This window comes from Polypterus senegalus, unplaced genomic scaffold, assembly GCF_016835505.1.
Source record: "Polypterus senegalus isolate Bchr_013 unplaced genomic scaffold, ASM1683550v1 scaffold_2531, whole genome shotgun sequence".
NCBI lineage: Eukaryota > Metazoa > Chordata > Cladistia > Polypteriformes > Polypteridae > Polypterus > Polypterus senegalus.
The window spans coordinates 69,186-76,676 of record NW_024383550.1 but is presented as its reverse complement, the minus strand read 5'-3'; the positions used below and the strand labels follow the sequence as shown (position 1 = coordinate 76,676).

The 7,491-nt window shown below is 40.0% G+C and overlaps 1 long non-coding RNA gene across 2 annotated transcripts; it reads left to right on the top strand.

The window, feature by feature from the left end:
• Nucleotides 1-2,904: 2,904 nt before the first annotated feature.
• LOC120521521 lies at nt 2,905-6,625 on the top strand. 2 transcript variants are annotated; one of them, XR_005632141.1, is made up of 3 exons: nt 2,905-3,275; nt 4,849-4,961; nt 6,608-6,625. It is a non-coding gene; the product is annotated as an uncharacterized LOC120521521 (long non-coding RNA). The 2 variants fall into 2 exon arrangements; XR_005632140.1 differs by lacking the exon at nt 6,608-6,625 and adding an exon at nt 6,014-6,052.
• Nucleotides 6,626-7,491: the final 866 nt, after the last annotated feature.

Below are 7,491 nucleotides of genomic sequence, written 5' to 3'. Positions count from 1 at the left end.
GCCGCCTGCCCCATTCACCAAGAACTATGGACTCAGAAATGGATGAGTCAGCAGATAGAAATCTGAGACACGAGATATTTCAGTGATAAACTGATTACCTTTATGATGTAATACATTATTCGAGTTTGCATGTTCTCCCCGTGTCTGTGTGGGTTTCCTCCCACAGTCCAAAGGCATGCAGGTTAGGTGCACTGGCGATCCTAAATTGTCCCCAGTGTCACTGTAGCTGCGTTTTCCCAAAATGACTAAAGTTCAGCAGCATCAACTTAAAAAATGGGATTCAACAAAAGCCTGACGCCCAGAAATGATTCCACAGACCAAATATCTTCATTTTTAACAGTTTAGTTAAGTTTCAAAGTAAAACAGTTCACACAAAAAAAGTAAAATGAAAATAGCAAAAAAGAAAAAATTAATGTTAAGTTATTAATGTTAACTTTCAATTCTAACTTCAATTCTAAGTGTAATCTTGTTCCATCTCAAATCGTTACTATTTACTTAACGTTTCTGAACCATTTCATAACGGTCACAAAACTGTATGCTTATCCCATCTCTGAGTAGAAAATGAGTCTTTCAAGTCCCTCTTTACTGGGACCAGTTCTAAACAAACTGGGCTTATTATCACACTGTGTCTCAGTTACAGTAAGAAGGCTCTGTCTCTTGCTAACTTATAGGGGGAAAAGACTTTACCATAAGTTATGATTATGAAAGAAATTTATATTCTATTCAAATTAAGATGAGAATCTGAAAAAATGAAACCAATTTCCAAATCATAGCAATCTGACAGTGCCAACAATGAGCCTAAAAGGGGTGAAGATGAAGAAGAGGTAAAGGAAGAAGTTGTGGCTTTTGGATGGAATCAAATATTCAGTTTAATAATATGCAGAATAAAATTTAGAAAGGACGGTCAGTCATTTTCTCACCCACTCATTCCTGAACAGTGTCTCAGGGGTCTGCTGGAGCCTCTTCCAGGCAGTATAGGGCACAAGGCAGGAACACAGCCTGTACAGGGTGCCAGTCCATCGCAGGGCAAACACACAAACACACACAGGCCAATTTAGGATCGCCAATCACGTAACCTGCATGTCTTTGGACTGTGGGAGGAAACTCATGCAGACACGGCGAGAACATGCAAACTGCATGCTGGGAGGACTTGGGACGTGAACCCTGATCTCCTTGCTGCACGGCATCAGTGCTACCACTGCGCCACCATACCACCCCTCAGAAGGGACAATACAAGATAAATGCTTTGTCTGTGAGCTGGCAGATAAACTTATGTGCATAAAAAAAGACAAAAGGTAGAAAGTGGAATTAAATCAAAGCCCAGTAATTACGGTCAAGAGAACAACAGGATCAAAACCAAAAGTACAAGAGAGAAGAGCATGAAGATACATTTTTAATATTTCAGAGATTTGGTATCCACAGATCAGATAAGGATTTGAACTCACAGTCGTCCTCTTACTCTGTCGTGTTGATTACGCAGGGGTCATGACCTCAAAGGCCACACCCCTAGCAACACTGGAAACGGACCTAATGACAGAAATAAACACTGGTGGCAGTTGAGGAACCGAAATCACACCAAATCATGACAATAAACTGGCCTGCCCATTTTACACAACGCAATCACTTTGTACGTTACTGGTAAAGATAAAAATGGAGCAGTTCAGGCAAACATCAAATACATCAGTTCTGTACTTTGGATGTCTGGGAATCATTTTGCTCTTTTTGAGGAATCTTGTATACTTTTTTGATTGTTTAATCTTCTCTGAACTTATGACACTAATGTCATCATTTTGAATTGTGTTTTATGGTGATTGCTGCTGTTCTGTAAGGTTTGTTAATGGCCACAGTGTGCGTCTTTGTCATCTTGATTAAAGAAGGCAGAGCAGACATCTCTCTATCTCAGAGTTGGATCAATGCTGTTAGCGTTCATATGGGGAGATTACTCAAGGCAGTGTTAGGATTTTTGATGTTTTATCTCATTTGTTACTTTGACTTTTGGTTTGCTCTCCTGTTTAGTTAATCACTTCTGGATTTTGCTCCTAGCTGAGAGCATTTGCTTGTATTTTCTCCAGGTTCTTGTTGTGCCCCATTTGGTGTCCTCCATCTCCTGATAAATACTAAAGATGCTCCTTAAAGATTTTCAATGAAGTCCAACAACTTCCAACAAGGTCTTCATACCAAGGATGAGAACGTGTGCTGAAGGGGAAAGACAATCATGCAAGTGACGTCTGAAATGTCTGACGATATAAACTGAGGCATATTTCAGAACGGTCAACCTTCAGACAAAACTACAGAGCAACTTCTAAAAGTGAACTCCTGGAACATGGAAAAGGTATTATATAGATAAAATGTATTATTATTATTATTATTATTATTATTATTATTATTATTATTATTATTATTATTATTATATAATAACACACACAATAATAATAATAATAATAATAATAATAATGTTATTAGGCATAATAAAGGCTGCATGTGAATGTGACCACAGGACACACTGAGCTTTAACTGAAACCTCAGAGTTAATAACAAATCTAAAATAATATCAGCACTGAAACTGAACGAGTGTAAAAGATGACGACTGCTTACATGTTCTCACACATCCTCAGTGTTACCAGTGAAGTTCTCCAGTTTTAGTGACAGTCCACCTCACAACCCTAACCTGTACCTGCTAACAAACTCCTGTCGTCTTTAGATGTCATTCTGTGGATTCTGATTTTCTACAAGTGTTAAGTTTGATTTCACTTCTTCTGAGTTCACAGCATAGACGTGAGTCCCGTCAAATCAAACCCAACGCTTATTGAGATGTTGTTCACCAGCAGGAGGTCAGATTCTCTTTTCTACAACTTTATTTGTTTTTTTTTGTTGTATTTCATGAATACATTTTGTTCTTCCAGTTTTGAGAAGAAGCCCACTGAAGATCATAAAAGCACAGAATTCTCATGAGATCTGATAAAAGCTGAGGGTCTTATTGTCAGATCACAGGCCATTTTATTTTAATGTGGTTCTGTCACTTTAAGACTCAGGTGTGTCAGTGTTGGCAGGCTGCCGTTTAAAAAGAAAAGAGAAATTAATCCAAAGAGGAACACTTTATACTTCTCCTTTTATGTTATTCCACGCCATCTTCTCCTTCTTCAGACTAATAAGACATTAAGAACATGAAAGACTGACATATTGTGCATGAAGTTCACAGACCCCTGATGAAGGACAAATGCTCGTGCTGTGTGAGCTCTAAACGTGGAGAGTGGAGAGAAAACAAAGTGAAAGCAGTAAGTGGAGACATTATGGACGTTTATTGCATTGCTGTTGTTAATGAATCCTTAGGTTGTGAGTGATAAGAATTGTAATTTGGAGGCTCACTCACTCAGTAACGTGTAACTGGCTTATGCTACACAAGTTTACATTGAGGTCGTGCAGATGAAGTGTGTGTTTAGTGAAGGAGCCATGAGCAGAGCAGAAGGCCTTCATATGAGATCAGGGTGCTGTCATGAATTAGCTTGTCCACCCTGAGTTTTCACCAGTAAAAGTAACTCAAGTCAAGACCACCACAACAAACATTAATGAACATTATGAACATTGATCAGGATTTTACAGATGTAGGTTAGCCTCAGCTCCACCACAGGCTCCTTCAGCTCCTTCAATTCAAAAGATAAAGAACTGATCGTCTCCAGCATATTGTCACTCCTAGAAATGTAGGTGTGATGATTCAAACTTATTATGAGATCTGACTGTGCTGTGTGCTGATAATCATGAACGGGAAACAGGAGTGCAGACAGTTTACGATGTCATCAGGGTGTGTTAGGATGAAAGTAGGAATAAGCAGAGAACAGCTGGGCTGTCAGGCTCTCCTTGTTGGTTTGATTACTGGATCTACTGGCCCAACTGAGAGTCTTGTGTTTCATGAAATGGTGGGCGGTGAAGACACATCAGGAGTACACATGAGAGAAAGACAGAAATGAATGAATTGGTGAATGAAGTCCTGTACCTAAGTTTAGTATAAATGGCATTGCTAACATAATAAACATGAACATCATATACAGCATAGCAGCCAGTGTGAAATGAACAACAATATTACATTCAATCAGCAAAGATATGAGCACGTTTACTGGAGGTCTCATGTCTGTGATCTGTAAAAGACTCCACTGAATTGGCTGAAAAATGAATGTTAAATAAGAAGAGAAATCACTAAGAGAGAGAACCAGTTGTGCCAGTCCAATGAGGCTGTGTGATCTGACGCTGGAGATGTCGAGTGTTGAAGGCCTGTCTGAGTTCAAAGAGGCGTTTAAAAGATCAGGATTGTCACTTCTGGGCAAACTGCAATGTTTGTGACTTTCATGAGTAAAATGGCAACCAACCCAAGGTAGACCTTTATAGTTAATAAACTGTTACCTGAATTTAGGCCATCAATTTTACATTTTCTAAGGTTTAGTTATTGTCCATACTGTTTATCTCAATGTTTTCATTTTTATTTAGAGATTTTGTATCATTTTGTGGCCTGATTACCACCATGTTGTGTTGACAGCAGATTTTCATTGTCATTCTATGACTACTGGTGACATGTCACTCGATGTCACAATTCTTCTGGTATAAAATAATGGTGTCCAGCTTGTAAATTATACTTATATACAGCAAAGGAATACCTTTCACAAATACCTTTTTATACCGTATAGCCGAAGTAGGCACCATTTGTTTTTTAGGCTAATGAACTTTTTCCCATTTCCCTTTTTTTGTTCTTCTGGCCTCAATTCTTTATTTATGAAATGTCCTCCTACATTCATAACAGCTTTGCTTTCCTCTTTCATCTCCTGGTCATCTCTCTAAAGTGAATCTCATACTTTCTAGGACTCACCAGTCCAGAACAATAGAGACAGAAGAAAAGAACAAATTCCAGTTGGTGACCACTGGGTGGGCCAGTCTGATGCCGATGTTCCTTGGGGGGCTACAATAAGGCAAAGGTGGGTGACAGACCACAGCTATACCACTGATGTCTGCCAGTTTGATGACAGAGTGTCATTCCTGTGCCATTGTGGTAGAAATTATTAAAACCAAACTATATAAGTGAAGGATTGCACGGTGGTACAGTGGGTAGCGCTGCTGACTCACAGGTAGGAGGTTCACTTCCCAGGTTCTCTCTGTGTGGAGTTTGCATGTTCTCACCGTGTCTGCGTGGGTTTCCTCCCACAGTTCAAAGACATGCATGTTAGGTGCATTGGTGATCCAAATTGTCCCTAGTGTGTGCTTGGTGTGTGAGTGTGCGTGTGTGTGTGTGTGTGCTGCGGTGGCTGGCGCCCTGGCCGGGGTTTGTTTCCTTCCTTGCACCCTGTTTTGGCTGGGATTGACTCCAGTGGACCCCCGTGACCCTGTAGTTAGGATATAGCAGGTTGGATAATGGATGGATGGATGGATAGATAAGTGAAGAACTGTGAGTTCACTGGGATGAGAGAGTGCGCTTATCGTAAAGATCAATGAGGTAAAAGATGAAAATATTAAAATAAATGAGCTGAGAGTCGAGTCGAAAAGCTTCATGTCAACCAAAGTGCACAGGAAGTAAATCAAGCAAAGAATGTCAGTTAAAGCCCCGGAGTTATTAACACGTAAAATTTAAAAATCCTCCTTTAACATATAAAGCATTAAGTGGCTGAGGTCTGGCTTACTTGTCTGAACTTATCACCACTTACAAACCTGGAGCCACATTAAGATCTCAAGATGGCGGTCTGCTTAGGATTCCAATAAAATAACAGTGGGAGGTCATGCTTTTAGTTACAGGGCCCCTAAACTGTGGACTGGTCTGCCTGCTACTGTAAGAGATGCCCCTTTGGTCTCAGCTTTTAAATCTCAGCTGAAGACTCACTACTTCAGTTTAGCACACCCTGACTAGAGCTGCTGATTAACTGTACAGACTGCATCTCTGTTGTCAGTCATTAGCACTAAAACATAAGTAACATGATTGTTATAATTGGATACTAACCCTCACCTATTCTGTTTCTCTTCTTGGTACTCAAATGAGGCACTTGATGCCACGGCCCACCTGCCAAGTTGTTTTATCTGCCTAAGGTAAAGTCATCTCTGATGGTGGATCGCAGGAATCGTCGGCTAGAGCGGTCCTTTCATCAGATTGGCTGGCCCAGCATTGACTCAGCTGTGGATTTGCCAAATGGGGGAGGCAGCTTGATGGCCGAGGTCTCCAGGACTCTAAAACAAATCCAAATCATATTATGGGATATCATCTACTGTTAAATCCTGCTCCATACTTGTAATATTTCTATTTTTATACTGGATTTGTTCTGTTCTGTGTATTGTATTGTATTGTATTGTATTGACCCCCTTTTTCTTTTTGACACCCACTGCACGCCCAACCTACCTGTAAGGGTCTCTTTCTGAACTGCCTTCCTGAGGTTTCTTCCATTTTTCCCTACAAGGTTTTTGGGAGTTTTTCTGTCTCTTAGAGAGTCAAGGCTAGGGGCTGTCAAGCTTATAAATGGTGGTCTCTGCTCCTGTCATTTGAAGTGTAGATGACGCAGTTTTATCTGTGAGTTGTTTTACACCAGTCTGTCAGAGGAGCTGACTTCACAGGTACAATGAGCTCTTCTTTGTGTTTCAGCCATGAACCTTCAGACGCTGATGGACTCTTCTTATCTTATTGTTTCTACACAACATAGATATCTCCTGGGCAGGTATGGATGGCTGGCTGGTTATATTTTGTTCATTTTTAGGTGTGCTAAATGTTTCATACTATTTATTTACACATTTCTCTTTTTAGCAAAGTTCAGCAGAAGCAAGTCTCTTTACAAAGAATATTTATTTATTTATTTGTAAGCTTTTTTGTCAAAGAAAAGTAAGAGAAAGAATTTAATTGTTTTTTGTTTTATGGCTTTCAATAGTTTAAATGTGGAAAATAATTTAAGGACAGTTTATTTTACAAGAGGTCAGAAAGATGAAATGATAATGAAACATTTATGAGTAGGCTAACATGGTTTTCATTAACTTTTGTCATTTTTCTAATTTACAAATCACATCCTGGTCGCCTCCACTCTTGTGGTTTCCTTCAGACAGCTTCATCGTTGTCGGTCCTTCTAAGCCTGTCGTCACTTATGTCGGTGAAGATGTGGTCCTGCCAGCCTCCCTCTCACCAGCTGTTAATGCCGAGGCCTTTGAAGTGAGGTGGTTTACAACAACATCAGGACACCAGAGCTGTTATACACCAATTACAATATCGGGATACAGAGTGACACAAGAAGAACTCTGAGCAGAGACAACCTCAAGAATGGCAACGCGGTCTCTAATAATCAGAAATGTCCGTGTTTCTGATGAACATCTCTACAGGTGTAATGTGTACTCAGGACAAACAGAAGAGAGGAGACTCAGGTCTCACTCACTGTTGAAGGTCAGTGTGCATTTGTTTCTAGTTGTATTATGGGATGGCACAATGACTCAGTGGCTAGATCTACTGCCTGATGAAGTCCATGTCCACTTCCCATGAACACT